The following is a 19040-nucleotide window of genomic DNA, read 5'->3' as shown; positions in this document are numbered from 1 at the left end:
CTTCATTAAGGCAGTAGCACTGGACAGAAAGAGCTTGGAGCATTTTTGCATGATCCCATATAGTAGTAGCCAAAAAAATGTCATGTTGGCTCCACGGGAAGAAAATCAGGCACCGCCTTTTCTTTGCATAACCTTCGGCCATTGGTCGATCTGCAACGACATAACATTCCGCAGCAATTTACATGTATAGTATTAGATGAATAGCCTCTAATGGCGTGCTAATAGAAGCCTTGCGAAGAGCATACTGCATTGGTACAAAGCGCTCTATGAATTGAAAACAACGAATTTAGATATGGAAATTGCTTGTTGTTATAGGAAGAGGTGCAGCTGATGGCTCCGCCGAGAATTCAAAACTTGTCTTTGACGCGCTTTCTCGTGCTAGAAACGAGGTGCAAACAGGTAAGGTAAAATAGTTCAAACAAACATAAGAGGCAAATAATCGTAGAAGTGACGTGCACGCAATTTCTGTGTCAGTCTATTATGCAGGTGACATTGCTGACGAACGCTTGCTATACAGCTTCTCATACATGTAGCCCGCCATTTTCATACAATGACCTCCTTTTGTTGTAGGATTACACCAGTTTCAAGAATAATAGGATCATCGTATCATCATCCAATACAAGTCCTCCTCTTAGAACATTGCGATCGTATCATCTTAGCGAGCTGCTTTGATTCTAGTGTCTGACGTTCAAGTATATGATCTAGAACATTTTCTGCTACCGGCTTGGTTTGCATAATCTTCTTTTCATTCCCCATATTCATTGTCTACTTTCTTCGTCACGAATGTTAGATACGCGCTTTCTTATATTATCCTCTACATTACGCAGCGGCCGTCAGCGTTCAGACCATGCCTATTGTCTCAGGTTGGCAGCCGACCTACGTTATCAATCGGACTAGCGTTGTCTCGAACAGCGTACGTTCTCTCCAGTGAAATCTAAGGGCACGCGTTGCTGTGACGTGGTCGTATAAATACTGTTCATCACACTGAGACCTTCAACTCCTTTTTTTCGTTGCTGTGTGATGACTAAATTATATGCCCTTATTTTGTCTGTATTTTACAAGCCATGTACCCAATCGCTAGTAAATGGGCAAGTAACTAGAGAATTTATTAGAATCCCCTCTCCCAAAAATATCTAATACATGACCCATATAAATATAATTCTTTACATATCTTTTTTTCTCTATGTGGGTCATACTCAAATCGTATTTCCATCTTCTCCGTGAATATCAGGCTTTCACTGTCGACCTCGTATACTTTCTTGCCGACGTACCGTTTCTTGCCGGAAAACTCCAAGTGCGTTTTAACATTCCGCGCACCCCTGGCTTCATGAAGAGTATCGACAACCGAAGACAAAAATGGAAACTTTGCGAAAATCGACGCGAATTTCCTTACCACTGAAGCCAAGAGGGATAATTCGTGGGAAGAACTATATCCTTCGAACCGTTTCATTCTCACGTGATTGGCCATCATTACGTGTTCTGTATATCATATTGGGTATATAGAGAAAGCAAATCCAGTTCTTCAGCGAATCCATTGAGAACTGCATTTGCTTGAAGTGCGAACAGTTCTGTGATAAATATCATACAACACGATGCTCCCAGGTACACTCCTCAGGAAACTTTGTACGATGATGAAGATACATAATGATATTATAAGATTGTTTATGAAACATTTTCTAACACAGCCTCAAAAAGCCCCTACGGTACCGCCCTAGATACATATATGAATAGAGTTTCATGTATATTTGTAAATCGGCCTGCCTCCGTAGCTCTTATTTGAAAATGAGAATTTTTCGTGCTTTAAAACGGTCTATGTAAGCCATGCAGAAGTAGCATCAGAGCACTGAATCCGCTCTACGCTTATATGCAACTGCACTTAACACGGCGTATCCTTACATAAATTATATATGCATTAAATATTCTGTGCACAATATATTCAGATCTGCCGTTAAGAAACTAACGCCCGTGAGAATCAGAACCGCTTTGGCCTACCGAGAGCAAATTTTTAGACCAATGTTTAGGGGGATCGACAGGTTGGTTGGCTCTTGGTTAATTGTCTTGCAAAGCCTAAAACTATGTAGCCGTGACAGATGTCATCATCGTATCGCCATATAGATGTCAAGCAGGCCGACTACATACGCCATCGTATTCTTTTAATTAAGGCTGTCAACATGGACCGTAGCGTACATGTTGCTGAGAAGTTGTCGTCTGGTTGGCTCGTACGTCGTCTTTCAACCTTCGTGAATAACGACGACGATTTGCGACCCGCTATTGCACACGCTAACTAAGCGAAACCGACGAGTTAGGACATTGGCCTCTGGTCCTTGACTCTTGTTTGTCGCGGAGTAGTAATGCTGAAAATAACCTCGTTTTGTGGTGTGCCCAATTAAACAATTGAGAAGACAACTAAACAACAAACGTTCTTCTGTTGTTTAGTAAAATATGACTGACCAACAAGGATATAGGTGAATGTTACAGTGAGCAACAAAATGGCTTGTCAAAAACGCTCTTTCTACAAACGTACTCGGGTGTCATTTGGGTGTATAAATAATTGCTAAGCCTATAATTCACATGAAACGCCCAAATGCTTACCGAAAACAAATACGATTATCACAAACTTTATCTAAAAGTACTTACTTCTATGGCGTTTATGACATTGGACATATTCGAAATGCTCGAACTATTGAACAAATACTTTTTGCCAATTCATATAAACGGAAGTTGTTACGGTTTAATTGCCACAATTCGAAGTGTTAAGAAACAGTAAATTGTGAGCAGTAGACGTTATTTTACACGACATACAAATTATGTTATTACAAATTATTATTACATATGCTTTATATATAGATATAAAGCACAGCCTAAGGTCATCAGCTACTGACACCCTCCGAACGATCACTACCTTACATTTATTCCGCTTTTCAGTATATATGTACGCATCTTTGAAAAAAAATACCCCGGCATGTTATTTGCATGCCGTGGCTATAATGTCGAAGTATGTTTGATCTGCATGCGCCGCCATCGAACGACTAGACGCCCTACGCCCACGCAAAAGGATTCGAAAGTTCGATTTTTTTTTAACAGTTTGGTCCTCTGATATCTCTCAGCAACAAGATGTCCCGGGTTAAAGCCACGGCTAGTCTTCAAGAGTACTGAACTGTGTAAGCCATACGTGGCAGGAAAACGTGTTGCTTTTCTGCTCTGAATCGAACACGGTTTCTTGTTGCGTGCTTTTATATCCCGTGTATTAAGTTAAGAGAAACTTCTAAATAGGCCAACGTTCTTTTCCAGAGTTCTCATTTGCGTTGTGCTCCCAAATGGAGGCGATTTGGGTGGTCGGGCGTTGCTCTTGTGTACGAGGAGCTCTTTTGTACAATCTTTTCGGCAGCATATCGCCGTGCGCGTCCAACAGAAAGCTACTTTTTGCATCCATCTTAAAAAAGCTCCCAGTGAGGGCACGAAACATCTAAGCCAAAAACCCTTTTGGGCAGTAGAATGTGCAAAACCGACTGCTTGATGGGCGCACTGAATATGTTTGAGCGCAATGATTGTACGGAACAGGCTCAGGCTAGACACAGAATGGGACACCGCCAATCACTTTGCTGTATAACTATAAGGTCTGGTTTTCCTCTAAAAATGCAAATTTCTTTGGGTTGTAGTGGTAGTCTTCGACGACACCGATGCGCGGATCAATGGCAAGTGTTTGCGGAAGCCGGCGCTAAAGGCGTTGTGCTAACTTTTACTCAGCACTTCTCTAAGTCTGTGTGTATGTAAATGTGGATTTCAGCATGTATGTAGAGGACAGAGATGCGGTTGATCTGGGTCATGTTACGATGACGTAGCGAATCTCTTCCTCCACTTCAACTTCCGCCCTAGAAGTTGCATATACTCATTTTAGTGATACTGACGTAAAAAGGTTTCTCGCTAGGATGCCGATCGATACTCTATATGTGTATATATATATATATATATACCAAAAAAAGATACTAGAAAAGTAGCATCTGCGACTGTATGCATACGACATTCGACTAAACAAGCCGCTTTGTCAGGTACTACCACAAGCACAGAACTACTGCCTTCGCTAAAGGCTGGTACGCATGGGTCTGTCTAACAAGGGAAGCGGCAGCAGTAGCCACCGAACAATGGAGACGGAGTGCCCTCGTACAGTAATCGTACAGAAAAACATAAATCGCTATTTTCACTATCTCTCCATAAAGCAATCAGTTTCAAAGCCGCCATAACAAAGCTGCAGGCCACAAATCCTACGCATGTTTTCTTCAGTGGAAAATCGAGTTGCTCGCATAGGCGTTACAGCAGCCGCCGCCGCCATTTCCATCGCTGTTGGTACGGCTGCTCAGATTCGTTGTTGTCTGGCGTTCACAAGGGAGCGTGTGAGTCGGTACATGTTAGCGGGTTCCTCCAGGGCGTCTGCATATACATTGTTCCTATAGCCGCATTACTGCTACAGATACACGCATGCTAGTGGAAATAGAACCGGTCCGCATTCTTTTTAGTGCTGCGTCCTCGATCCGTTTGCTCGTCTTCGCAACCAGCTTTGCCACCGCCTGGCCCCTTAGCACCAGCTACCTACAATGCGAAGCGCTTCAGAGCCAAACAAAAGACGCATAACGGGCCCACCTCTTGAAAGTACGGTACTAAAAGTTGATGTGCGGGTACATGGGCGGACAGACTCACACATCGTCAGTAAATTGTACGGATTTTCATAGCTCTTCCTTGTCAGTAATATTCGTTATCTGCGATGCATTGCTATCATTTGAAAGCTGAATAAAAGTTGGCATGGCACAATGAAAGTTCTGTTCGCTTTTTATGCCACGCTCGTCCGCCTGCCATTAGCAATCATGACATAACGTGTATCGAAGAAAAATTAAATTTTTTTTTCGAGATCCTGGCTTTTCGCGTTCAGTTGCTAGATAGAGTCCTAGCGATAGAGTTTCCGATGTGTCTGATCTACAATGAAAAGCTGAATTTGTTGATCTAGTATGGTTACTTTGGCTTAATCTGCGTTTTTGTCTGTCTCGTTAGTAAAACAGCCGAAAATTGTGACAATCAAAACTGCTCAGAGTTTATGTGAACTTTTCGTGTTACTATAGTCTTGCTATTGGCTATCTCCTTCCCCGTACGGTGTTGCGATATTTTGATAAAACTCAAGAAAATTCAAATTTTCGACCAATATTGCAGCTGCTTGTTACATCCTCTCTTGTTTTTTCAGATTCTTGTAGTGGACCATCATTTTGTTAAATAGCTATTGCCAACTAATTCCTGTCAACTTCTTCGACAGCACCGTGCTTCATCGTTACAAGTAAGGCAAACAGCCTGAGGTTCTCGGACCCTGTATGTCCAGCTTACATCAGTATATTGCATAATCCTTCTTTCCGGCTATTCCCACAGATATTATCGTTGGGCGATCTGGTTCCCACCACCACTAGCGCCACTATCAACAACCACAACTTGCTGCATCCCTCCTGCTTTGTTCATGGCCACGTAACGTGTCATTTGCGTGCAGACCTTTGTTTTAAAGTAGAAACCCGTGCAGATAGGTGCTCCTTTATCTGATGAACGGCTACTGCCCGTGAGCCTAATGCATCGCGAGTGCCGCTTATCATATGGCAAGCATTGGTAGGCCGTCACGCATTTCTTTCAAATTCCGCACACACTCCGCTATGGGTTCGTACATCTGCAGGGCCAGCTTTCATATACACTTTTTAGATCCCGATGCCCCTATACGCTGAGACGCTGTGGCTAATGTTTTCTGTGCAGGGAGCTCGATGTGCGTCTGCCGATCACCGATCCGTTTGGTTAGTTTACCCTATTTGCCAGGTTTCTATTCGATGGCCTGATCCACCTATTTCACTGTAGATTCTGAACCATGCTATCGCTTCTATGCTACTCACAGCCGTCCCCAGTCCGTAAAGCAGGTAGGCACGTTATGCAAATAGTGTTCAAGCGTTTATGCTTTCATCTTACGTATCAGACAGCACTTTTCACGGCCTATTTCCCGATCCCCAGAGCTATTTCGAGACAGCAACGTTGAAATCAGTTCACGCTATACATGCATCGTGACATTTTTGTCTTTTATGGATTCCGCGCGATAATACTAGCGTTGCGCATATATTATTTGGTAGGAAAAGGAAGAAAGCTGCAGGAAATGATAAGGCATGCTGATACGTGTTCTAGTGATCAGAGTAGTCTTCAGTTTATCTTCACAGCATTATTACAATTGCTTTATAAAAGCTTGTTCCCTGCCTTGTTCTACCTATAATCAACACGGAGCCATAACATTATCTAGTTGTACAGAACACAAACGCAAATCATTTCTCGTGAATCAGTTTCCTTCGAGAGGACTGTATAGCGAATATTATATTTTTATACAAAGCGTTGCAGATTAGTTTTTTTTTGTGCAAGAAATTAAGTACTCGGGATCGGCAGATATTGCTGCTCAGATGTACGTACATATGTGTTCCATACTAATGTGTGATTTAATCCGTAGAATCTGTTTTCCTCGCTTTTCCATAGCAGGCGTTGTTATTTTTTCGGTCGTCTATTTTCTGTCCTGTACTCGTTTCCGTCCAAGTCCGCAGTGGAAACTTGGCTTAACTGACGTTGCAACTGAGAGGTTACTGCTGTTGCTTTCGGAAGAGGGCGGAGCGTAGGGAGGGCTTTGGTCGCATCCGGTAGCTCTAAAGGGATCAAAACTCCGCATGCTGCTTCCAGTTCTCCAATGTTGTGATGCAAGCGCAGCAGGAAATATAGCAACACCCAGCCTTCGGCCAGCGCCTGTAGCCGTCCTGCCAGTCAACCGGCCAACTAATTAACTAAGAGAGGAAAGTGCTAACTCTATGAGAAGGACAGCTACAGTTATGTGACCATGGGAACAAAAACATAACACACAAAGCACAGGCATCGGGAAATAGGACGGCGGGAACGGAAACACGCCTAGCAGAAAAGGGGTTCCTAGCGGGGACCTAAAAAACACACTAGCGCGGGGACTCGATAGCAAGTATCGCTCAACACTTGTAGCTGGAATTACGTATAACAAGCCAAGCTAGTTAGAGCGGACTACAGTTGTGCTAAAGACCCTGATGAAAGCCGTCACCAAGCTTTCTGAAATAACCAGAAAATGCTTTGCTTGTCCGTGTGTGTTCAGCAGGATACGGCTAGATTCTGCACACTTAGCCACAGGCCCTCATCGGTACAAACAACGCTCAAACGCTTTTTCACACAGTAGTGACTAACTCGCGCGATTCAGATATTTGTCCAGCCCTTGCACTGCTCTTGTTTGCAATTCACGCGCAGTCAGATTAGTCTTTTGCGGCAGAGAGAAGCGTTTGTACCGGCTGACGCAAATGGCGACGCGCGCGTTAAAAGTCAGCAGTGATCGGTATTTCGAAAGGTCCAAAGTATGACAATGTTTCTCGTGCCGTCGTTACCGCAGCCGTCACCGAAAGTCGCTGCTACAAACACAGCTGCGGCTGCTATCACCTCTAGAGAACGCCAACGTTACAACTCTATAGCGATATGGTGCAAGAAAATGGATATAGCGTCCAGACGAACAAAAAAAAGACTGGAAGAAAGCACAGATACTGCGGTGTAGGAACTAGGAAAATTGTTTCTATGTCCTGTTGCTCTAACTTCGTCGTCTGTCATCGTTGTCGCCCTACTAACTCTCTACAAGAGAAGACCACCATTGCGCTGCTGCATCAAAATGCGTGATAGCTGTTTTCTTTTCCATTGTCCCCCCATCCCAACGCTCTATTTCGATGTGTGATACACTGGCAGGCCGACAAAGAGACTTATTTCATGGTAAGCAGCGTAGTTGTTGGGAAACCCACTACCGATGGCGGCTCGCTATGATGTTTTTTTGCGTCTTCAGGGACTGCAATGGTCGTAGCCTAGCCAAGATCCTCGGCTGCTGCCGCTGCCATTTTTCCAACTGTTGCCAGACAATCCGCTGTTAACTCCTGCATCAGTCATCGTCGGCAGCAGTAAGAAATCATCAGCGTCTGAGCGAACGAGATAGATTTTTTTTGGCCATTTGCCTATGACTCTTTTATTTTATCTTTCTGTTTCTCCAACTCACTCAGACCAACACGCATATGCCGCCGCACCCATTACAAACACTGCCAATGTTGGGATACTTCGTCTGCAGCTGTTGCCGCTATACTCTTATTGAGCCCCTGTTCGCCAGGCGTAACCGTGAACAACCATCCTTTCCAGATAGTCTTGGATGTTTTTCGTCCAATAGAAAGATTCGTTCTTTCTTTTTGGACCAAACTTTATTTTTGTCCCCTGCACGCTTCGTTGCCTGCTTCTCGGAAGCGCAGGACCGCTCTCAGTTCTTGTCTTCGCCTTCGAAAAGTGTTCGATTTTTGCCATCATCAGCAATGGGTAAGAGCCGTATGTTATTGACGGCTGAAATTCGATATAGCTCCTATTCAGTAGTTTATTCCATATTATTATGTTTTCCTTTAATACTCAACTGGCATCGCAAGACTCACTTGGGATGAATGCGACTGGATGCGGAAGGGTATCTTTTTTTGTAAGAAAAACAAAAATTTGAACAACTAAATACAAGTAAAAATTATCCAAGCGAGTAGTTGTTTGTTACAATGGAACAATGACTGATACTCCTTGTTTTTATCTAGTTCGCCATTCCGTGGCTTTCCAGCGACTTGTTTATGTCCACATGAAAACATACTGCTGGTGCTGGACAGTCCATTATAGCATAGCAATGAAAATCATCAAAGGTGTAGCGTGTTCAGCGTTGTCTTCAGGAAGAGCTTTGTCTTGCTTCTCTCTGCATCGTGTTGCTCCTGTCTCTCCCTGGCTTATTTTTTGCCAAGTTTCTGCAGTCAATCGCCGCAGGTCGCCACAATTGAACATACCAAAAATCCAGACCCGGTGTCGATTGTAGGTCTGTGGGGCCCACGCCATCCGGTCAGCTTTGACTCACGCCTCTGAGATCATCTAAACCTATTAATAGACTAAGGGGTTAGTCTACAGAGTTTAGATCTTCGTGAAAAGAGTGTGCATGTCTCTAAGTAAACGCGCGAATAGGTCGGCCAATTTTCTACGGCCGGATTGATAGCAACTGCGCGACAAAATCAACAAACGGATTTTGTTAGATTAAGAAAGCAGCAGCAACAGTAACAAAACGAGAAGGAAGCGAACACGGCGAGGGAGACGTCGAAGAACGAGGCAGAAGGAACTGCGCTGAAAAATAAGATAGCCAGTTGCGGACTAGTAGGGAATGTTAGTCGAGAGCAAAATACAAGGTAGCTGGCAACAGGAGAGGAGACGACCCGAGGAGCAACGCCGGCTGATTCCCTGAGCCAAGGACAGGGGCAAAGACGTGACAACAAACTTCCGAGGCTCAAACGGACGAGAGCTTGTAAAAGTAAAAGGTGAGAAGCTACCCGCGCCCTTTTCTCTTGTTCTTCTAGAAGGACGGCCCGACGAAAAGCCTGTTGCAGACGAGAAGACCAACAAACAACTTTTTCTTATGTAGCTCCGTCGATAAAATGAAAAAGTGACGGTGACAGTAAAGTAACGCATCACTTTGGCTGTTGTCAACGCTGCCGTTGGCTCGTTTACACCTTCACACTTGTGTCAAATGTTCCGTCCTAAAATTTCCCGCTGCTGGGACTCCATCTAGGCCTACACGAGCCTCACATTCGTCGATCATAAGAACCAACAGAGATGTTCACAGCAAACTTTTCAACGACAGCGAAGGCACCGAGATCAACAAGGATTTGCGGCATCGACTAGATCAGTCAGACATCAGGTGAAAGCTTCTTTACATAGGAAACGGCACCGCGTATAATGTATTCTTTGAATGATTTATAATGGCTTTTTCCAAGCATCTTTAGTTCAGTTTCCCAAAATCTGCTCTATCTGACGTATAGAGTCCTCGGTTTGAAAACTGCAGGCAAGCGAAATAGTCAGAAAAAGGCTCATGAAAGCCTCTCTTGAACAGTTCATATTGTAGCGGTACTTTTTGTAGTACGTATAGGTAATAGTAATAGATTGAAAAGTGGTCGACTATTTGGATTTGTAATTTAGTGAACAATTGACGTTCGGGAGCTAGGCCTCTCTTGTATTTACGTGTCTTATACACGATGGGGGGTCGAAATCCACCTGAATAGGTATGTTTTCACCGATCAAATTGTCGACTGTTTGTTCTGTATATATATAGATAATCGTCTTAAGTAATACACATAAGCGGTATAGATGCGGACCACGACGAAAAAATACAAAATCTCTTATAGTAAGGACCTTTTTAAAATACAGCTAATGACTCTTCAATCCATTCTGTTGCTTATAGAGTTCGGTCGTTGTTCTAAGAAATGCTGTCTCAGACTAAGAATTTTCGGTTAAGTAAAAATCTAAATAGTAGAGTAAACCTAATACGCTGGCCTGACTGTCTCGTCCAGTTGCTTACGATCTAAACACAGACCCATTTAAGCCCTGTAACCTTGGCATAAATAGTGGGCGTCGTGTCTGTCTCTCCTCAATTCAACATCGCTCACTTCACGCTTTCTTCCGCAATGCCTGTTTCTTATAGGCCACACTATTTGCAACTGTCCGCGCTGTTCGAAATATCAAGGAAAAATGTACGGGTCCAGTCTGAAGCCAGTGTAGCTGTTCAAAGTTGACTTAATTACAACAGCAGACGGTCCGCCACGCCGTCGACTAGAAGTAGTTGACATACTTCGGTGTACACAAGAGGGGAGTACCCCCTTCTAGACCTTTCTCCTCTACAGAACAGACGAACGGACATAGAAGCGTTTTGAAACTAAAGGTAGATTCGTTGTTTCCCGATATAGAAACATCTCTGCGATTTGCGATTGCGGGCTGGTTCCACTAAGTTCATCTCATATGACGTTGAGCCATATCTGGCAAATTTAGGCGAGGGTGGGAAAACTCAGAAAGCCCTCTCCTCACACCCGTCCCACACAATCCGTGGTTTTTATCCCTTTACTTTTCCCTCTGCCTGTCGATCTGTGCCCACTATTGAGCTTTGTTAGCTGCTCCAATTTTTGGGTTCCCCTCGAGGTGTCGGCAGGCACTGGTGAACATCTACAAAAACCGATGGCCATTGGTGAGCTCGCTGCAGCCGGTCAAGTAAAAAGGTGAACCCACGCTCACTTAGTTTCCCGTGAGCTTCATTAGTTGCAGCTCTGTCGACATTTTCTTTGATGACGTCCCTGAATCGCCACCTACCTGTAGATCTAGCCAATAAATATCTTGAGACCGGGCATCAGACACAGTTGTACCCTTGACAGCGAGCATTTTTGTGCAGTTGTAACTTGCCAAGTGTACCCTTATATAAGGTGAAGAATTAAGGGCGGCCATCTATATCCAGGTAATTTCATTACATATAATGGGTTCGAAGGGTGTAGAGCCTAAATTAAACAAGTTATAAAAAGACCGCAGACGTAGACGCGTACTTTTAAGAAAGCCCCTGTATTTAAATAGGCTATATGTTATTTTTTACCCGAACTGTCTCTTACATTTAACAAACAATTCAGCCTTTTTGACCATCTGGTCGCATTTATTGTGAACCTTCGTTTTCTTTATCGCATACTTCGGTCCACTTGTTTTTCCGTAGTACCATCCCAGCTAAGGACTCCGTCTTATCGCTAAACACAGCCATCGCACACTTAACGTCCATAGGCCAACGAAGTTATCAAAGTCACCATGGAGACAAACATTATCGATATCCGTATGCTGTCAAACAGAATCCGCCTGTATTGTGCCGGGCGTACTTTGATCGCCTGACTTCGATCGCGGATCCATTAACGACTTATTTCTTTCCTCATCCACCTCCCTTGGCAACGCACCGTGCTTAGTTGCTGTTATGATTAATATTGCTGATATAAGGGTTATAGCTGGTTCGGGAATTTTGTTACAACTGCGTTTTCCTACTTATTTTCGCTGGGTTTTCTCAGTCTATTTCTTTCTGAGTAGCCACCGACTGGGGTTTGTTGCTGCCGCTTACATAGTGGCCATTGTTATTTTGCCATCAGTGACGCGAATTTGATTTAATCCCCTCTGGCTAATTTTCCCTTCCAGCTGTTCCTCAATGAGACGAGTACGTTGGCTCAGTATTAACACACCAAACCTACTGCCTTCTAATCCTAGACCTGTTCAACCGCTAGGCCTCTAGACTAGATTCGAATTTAAAATGGTACAGAAAAAACCGTTACTCCTACGATTCGCCACGAAAGACTACATCCATCCGTTCTACAATATTCAACTAACCCGTATAATCTTAATAAACAGTCTAATGGGTTTATCTCACACGGTATGTTGTGCACAATTTGCGGAATAGCCGGGCTTTGGTAAAGGCAGCTCGCTGAAATTCGCAAAAACAATACTACATCAAGAGTTCCTGAAAAACTCTCGGATAGTATATGAAAATAATTTTATAGAAAGTATATAAAATGGTTATATTATATGCGGGTGGTTGTATATATATCTTTAGTAACAGTTGAATAGGTGATATCGTTATCAACCATAACCAAACTATATATATGCAATAGATTTTTTTTTTTCAATACTAATTTTTCACCCCGGCAAAAGAATCACCAAGTATCTATACGAAAATAGCGAACGCTAAAATCTAAGATTTTAGCGTTAGTCTGTCAGGAAGTATTAGCCTGCATAGTTTCGTTTTAATTTGATGTAGGATCTCCTCATGCCTAGAGACAAGCTGTAGTGCTACAAATAATTTCGAAAAACTCGAAGCTGCTTCTAATGTGGTCTGGCGATACTCGCTAAAAACTCGCAAAGTAAATAACAATTATAAGCAGAAGTGTTGCGCCTTATATTTTTAAAACAACACTTCGACCTGATGAAGTTGTAATATTCCGTCTTGCAGGCAAGTCCTAGATTAGGAGAGACAGAAAACCTTTATTTAAAATAATAAGATGGTACCAGATGGACTTGCTATAAGAAACGAGTAGGAAAACGTTGCTGGTGATAGAAAATGGAGCATAACACTCTCGAGAGGGCAGCTGAAGCATGCGTTTAAGTTCCCTTTTCTTCAGCCGGATTTAAATAGGGCAATTCAATTTAAAATACTCGGAATTATTCACTTTTTTGAGGCGAGAAGCACGTGCGATATCAGGAGACAGCTGTCGGATTCCGGTATTTCCCTAACTCCTGTCCATGTTTATTTTCGTTTGACAATGTACGAATCTTCAACAACTGCTAAGCAGTGGACGGATTTCGATGTAGTGGTAAAAAAAATTAACTATAACCATATTGTTATGGATATAGAGTGAATTATTAAAAAAACGAATTGAGTCAGATTCGAGAGGGAACCCTTTGAACCGAATCAGAATCGGGCGCGAAGTCTCTAGTGTAAAAACAACTCAAGTTGACTAACGTATTATCAGAATGTTTGCACATTTACAGATGTTTAATGTGTCGTTGATGAATGCTGAGGATAACAGAAGGTGGACAAAGCTCCCCTGGGGCGTACCATTCATAACACGTCTTAAATCCGATCAAAATCCCTTAATACCGTTAACGGTTATTTAGGAAGGAAAATAGCTGATCGCAAGCGAGATCGGAGACTTCATACATAGGCAGTTCTCTATAAGGGACTGGGACAAACCAGACACAAGACCTTGAAGACCTAATCTTTTAGAGTAACGGGAGACCACAGGGTCAACAAATACTACTGCTTAGGGATTTTAAATTTAAAATAACCCTGACTTAACTCGGAAAACTTCTAGTAAATGAGGAAATCATTGAGATACACTTTGTCATGAAAATACTCTTTGTTTTCTCAAAATAAGGTTTGTCCAAAAAATAGAAACAACTCGTTCGTCGACCTAAACTCCGTTGCCGCTTTGTAATTCACCAGCAACTAACGCGGCCAATTGCGTTATACCGTGAGGTATACTCCAACCACACGTTCCCAATTTTGCGCTAGCTTTACATTTCTATTTCGGAAACCACTATTTTTTACGCTAAATATACGGTTCCTCCAACCTATTTACTAACGGATTGTAAAATCTACCATATTATCCACGACGCTCACCTTTCATCCTAGTAGTTCCTGGTGCCGCTCACTTACAAATACATGAGGACGTGACATCGCTAAAGGTACTCATCTGGTTTAACAACACACACCCACCTCGTGTCCGCCGAGAGTTTACAGTTAAGCAAGCCAAGGCCAGAACGTTGAAACAACTAATCTCCATCACACTGAATTACGTCAGCGCTGGTCTCTTTTTACCTAGGTTCGAAGACAGACCTAAATCCTAAGAACTTTATTTATAACGAAACATCGCTTTGACTGCTGCTACTGCCGGAACACGTGTTACACCTCCACCATACAGTGTATATACTATCGCGGGATTGTTATCTTGCCATGTGTTTGCACCAGCAACCGTTACTCTATGGATTTTTCCATATTTTATGACATTGCACGAGTGACAGATAATTTAAAGGGAGGCATGGCGAAGAAGAAGCCCGTACGGTATCGTTGTTCCGGGAGCCGCTTCTTTCTCAAGCTTACCCGGTAGGCTCTTATTTAGTAACCTCTACCGATTTACTTGAATATTTTTATTGAAAAAATGCAACATCTAGTAACATGATCGTGTGCAAACTTTATGGTCAATAGACAATAACTAGTCTAACAGAGTGGCCAAAGCTGGTAAACTTTTGTTTCGTACGGTCCAACTACTTCTGCAGGAACTGAGCGGCGAGATGGAGTGCTAGATCTTAGAGACAATAGGTCCAGTATGTTTAGCTTCTGTGATCCTGCAGTGGTAACGTACTTCTATATTTTGAACTTACATACTACTTAGATACGTTTGAAATCGTTATCTATTAACCAATCCAGACGCTACAGCAGCCGCAAGAATCGCTGGTACCAAGCTGTGCGATATCGGCAACTAGACATTAGGTCATATAGAATTTTATCGCAAGCATGTTTTCTGTGTGGGGAAAAGGTGTCGGCAAAAGGGACAAAAGTTAAATTAGGAGCAGTTAGACTCCAAAGGCAGCGGCTTTTATGGAAACGTGCGTGTTTCAAGATAACCCCGAACTCACAGCAATATATTATATAGATAATGCAAATCTATTTGTGTACGTGTGCTACGAGAGTCAAAACGTACATATATTTGCTGTCTAAAAATGTATTATCAAAAAATAATTACATCGATTGTAATACACACGCCTTCCATTATCGTCCATCTATCATGATACTGATCTCGAAATACACATTAATCCTGGTCTTCATGTGGTCCGAACACATATGGTAGCTCAGTCCAGTCAAACAACTGCCCACACACGTTGACCTTTCGGTAAAGTGCCTTAATCGAAAGGGACACCCTAGACTAAAGCAGGAAAGACCTTCCCGTTTAAAATCAACTCAAAGACGTGTCAAGTCGTAAGATGTAAGAGTTATTGTTAGATTAGAGCTGTTAAAAGATTGTCGGTATTGAGATCATAGGAAAAACTGTAAGCATACAACAAGAAATGGACGAGGCCGTTAGTTGTAAGAATATAGATTTTTTTTTTGTAACCTCTACGCAATGTTGTCGATATACAGTGAATCCTTAGCTGTTTTTGACAGTGAGCTGCCGAGGCTATACCAGTACAATTTTATTATTTATACTTGCCAATCTATGAACATCTCATGAAGAGCTCTATGCCATAGATTACCCTATATATCATTCGAGCTATTTTAGTAATGATAGTTCTATACTAATCAATAAATTATGTTTGAAAATAACTCCAGCAATTTATAAGAAAGCAATCAAGATTCCGGGCACAAAATACAAAATTAATATCAGCAATAAACGGAAGACAAAGATCATCGGATCTGTCCGAATAACGTGCTGGAATATATGCTCAATTTAAATCAGGCTTAACTATATTAAACAGCAGACAACTGAAAAAATTGAGAACTGAAGTCAGATGTTTAACAGAAGCCAGTTCTGTGCTCAGGTGTTCGCCGTCAGATATATTGAGCTTTATTCTAGAACGGCATGAATTAAGCTGCAGGAAGTCTTTGGTGGCAGTCCTCTACTGGACCTTTAATTTGTTGATTAGATCGAACGAAATGAGGTCAACGTGTAGATTGGCGCTACTTTGAAAATTAAATAGATTGATTAATAGAGGAAAATTTGGAATTTCATAGGAAGGCTGTACACGTCAAAGCTCATTTGTAGCCCTACTCGTTAACAATCGATCCAAGATTCTCCAGGATCTTATCATTCGTACCGCCAAGAAGGTGTTGAAATTCGCACCTATCTGAAGTATTTACTGAAAATGCCATATTCCAAAAATTGAGTTTTCGTGTCTGTTTTAGACTGTGACTTCAATATAATTATAGTTATTTCTCATGTAGGGATATTTATTAAATATTGTGTACTCTTGGGCCTAATACTACACAGTTTTATTAACATTACGAAGAAACAACTATTGTCTTTCCCATAAATAATAGATTAAGACACCGCTTTTGCCCAACCACAGTTAGCAAACGTGATTATAGCAATAGTCACAACCCTATGACGAGGATGGAAACTCGGATTCGATCAAATGGCGTTTGGAAGCAAAACGCCGACGGTCTACATGCTCTGCTGGGCAAGGGGGTCGGAGGCGACATCCATCTACGTCGCCTTTATTGTCACTGTCGCCGCCCCCAAAAAGAAATGGCCCTGGAGCTCTGGACAGTTGACCTGCTGTTTTTTACTAAGGTTAAGGAACACAGATACCACAAGTCTACATCTCACATTCTTGGCCTGTTGAGTTCCTACATGTCATCAAAGTAGGTCTTTAGATACTTTAGAGGATGGTATCTTCATCCTCTTCGAGTGTAGCACGAAAGATTCCCTCGCAGCGCAGACTGTACCCACCACTACCAGTTAAGTAGACCTGCATCGTACACACGCTGCGTACTTCACCACTTGGCAACACTATATAGGTTTTAGATGCGATGGCCCCATTCACAGCTCCCACGAATGTACTTCATATATCCTAAGTATTTCCCTCACAACGCGACCTTAACACATACTGAAAGTTAGTAGCGTCAAGTCGTGGACGGAGTACCTTTGTTGATACAATTAATAAAGGCAGGTGTACTAATTAGTGAATTCAGCTTCTTGGTTTGGTGTTTCGCTGTTGGTGTCGGTGATGTCCTCGATCACCTTTTACGTGTTCAGTAAGAAAAGCCGGATATCTGTAGCACACCGATTAATGCTGGCTAGTTGTTCTATAATCTGGTTTCTCCCTGTCGTATAATGGGTGTTCAAGCGCTATAGCCCACAAGATTCCTAGTTTTCTAGGAGTTAAGTTACGTCCTTTATCTATCCTATTTTTCCGTATAATTTCAAGCTTTCTCTTTGCCTCAAAGAAGCCAATACGCTAGAATACTAGGTTCAGTTTGTCGGAGTGGCGCACGCAATCCCAGTCACACCCAGTTAACCAGTGCCAGCAGGAAACAGGCTATTGTCTATTAGCTTTTATGCGTTAACGGCCATAGTGTGCATCTCCTGTGTCCACTCGAGGAGGATCGTCAAAACGACCTGGCTGACTAGATTGGAAAATGCGGCTCCTTTCTCTGAAATTTTTCCACGATTGCTACTGTCACTTCAGGGTGTTGGAAGGCTTTCTACAGCTATAGCTAAAACATAAGTAATCGTATTAGTACAAACAGCTCCGGCAGCTTGGTTAGGGTTCTTCCAGAAAGAAGAAAAGCAGATTTAAGTGAGAACCAGAAAAAGAGGTGAAAGACAGACCGACGTCGAGGCTCCCTCAAGAAGCTGAAAGGGAATAGTTTTGTTGGCCACTTGGTCGTTTGCTAACTTGTTTACATTGTTAGCTAGCTCGTGGCGGAGGTGCATTTAGGTAGTGAGAAGCAACGGTACTCACAGGCGGTGCCTGTTGCGCTCTGCTTTTTTTGAAGAGAGATCTCTCGTTAAGTATTTATTAAGCGAAAGAAAGGAGAAACTTTATAGGGTTAAAAACGACTGCGCGGTTTGTCTTGATGAGGAGCTACATTAAAAGGGGGATGGAAGCATTGCCGCCGACGCCGTTACTAAAATGCATCGGACGACCATGAAGAAAGCTAAAATTATGCAAATACATTCATCTAGGAGTTTATAGACCACACTACATGCATACATTCGTATACTTATAAGGTTACAAACAAATACAGACGCAGTTATATTATGCACAGGCAGGAAGGCACGCACACAGCGGAATGCTATACACAGACAGATGGCAGAGACAAGGCCGAAAGCAGGCAACAGACCACCATGCCATCGGCAGTGTCGCAGCAGAATGTGACGCTGATGCAGAGTCGGCCGTCTGTACTGGTGAAAAATTGCCATGTATACGACTATAGACAAAAGTATGCATATGGAATCTGACACAAGGTCACACGATGAGTGAAACATATTAACACCTAAATAATTCATAGGAAATTAATTATATAATAGCTAAGACAATTTTTATCTTTTCCGTCTATCTTATCTATTTTAGCGATCCTGCATTTGCACTTAAGTTTATAATGCACACTCACAGAGATGGGCTGGTTTACGAATGAAAAAGCTGTACAGGCCACAACAAGGTAAAGCGGACGGCCAAAATCGGTGGGCCAATAAAAAACGGGTATAAGATTTAAACAGATAATTGCGACATAGATAATAATTGCCGTAGGACTACGCGCAGAATTTACCACTGGACATTACACACATAGGATGTCAGGAAAAACACACGGAGGCAAGTTGTCTAAAAGTTTAAATAGCAGAGACAGGTTATGACAACATGTACCACGTAATAGTCGAAGGCTACGACAGATCCCTCACACTGTTCAAATCCGTATCATAGCTTTATGGCAGGTTGATCTTCTTCACGGAACAACAATGATTGGATTATGATCGTTTGCTTGTAATGTACTCATGTTGCCGGCCTTAACGCCAGGGACTGTCGGGAGAAATAGTGCCCCCTAGGGCATTCGCCATAGTTGTTGACAAGAGAGCTTCCGACACAGTCAT

The 19040-nt window shown here is 42.6% G+C and overlaps 1 long non-coding RNA gene across 1 annotated transcript in view; it reads left to right on the top strand.

Annotated features, from left to right (window-relative positions):
• The first annotated feature begins 239 nt into the window (after window positions 1-239).
• LOC147755763 (uncharacterized) overlaps window positions 240-19040 on the top strand; it is a 42504-nt gene continuing 23703 nt past the window's right edge. The window contains exon 1 of the long non-coding RNA XR_015327022.1: window positions 240-399. This is a non-coding gene — a long non-coding RNA (uncharacterized LOC147755763). The remainder of the gene's footprint in view (window positions 400-19040) is intronic.

This window comes from Varroa destructor, unplaced genomic scaffold (assembly GCF_002443255.2).
Source record: "Varroa destructor unplaced genomic scaffold, Vdes_3.0 BEIS01000004.1, whole genome shotgun sequence".
NCBI lineage: Eukaryota > Metazoa > Arthropoda > Arachnida > Mesostigmata > Varroidae > Varroa > Varroa destructor.
Note: the sequence above shows the minus strand (reverse complement) of the source record. Positions and strands in the feature narration are given on the sequence as shown.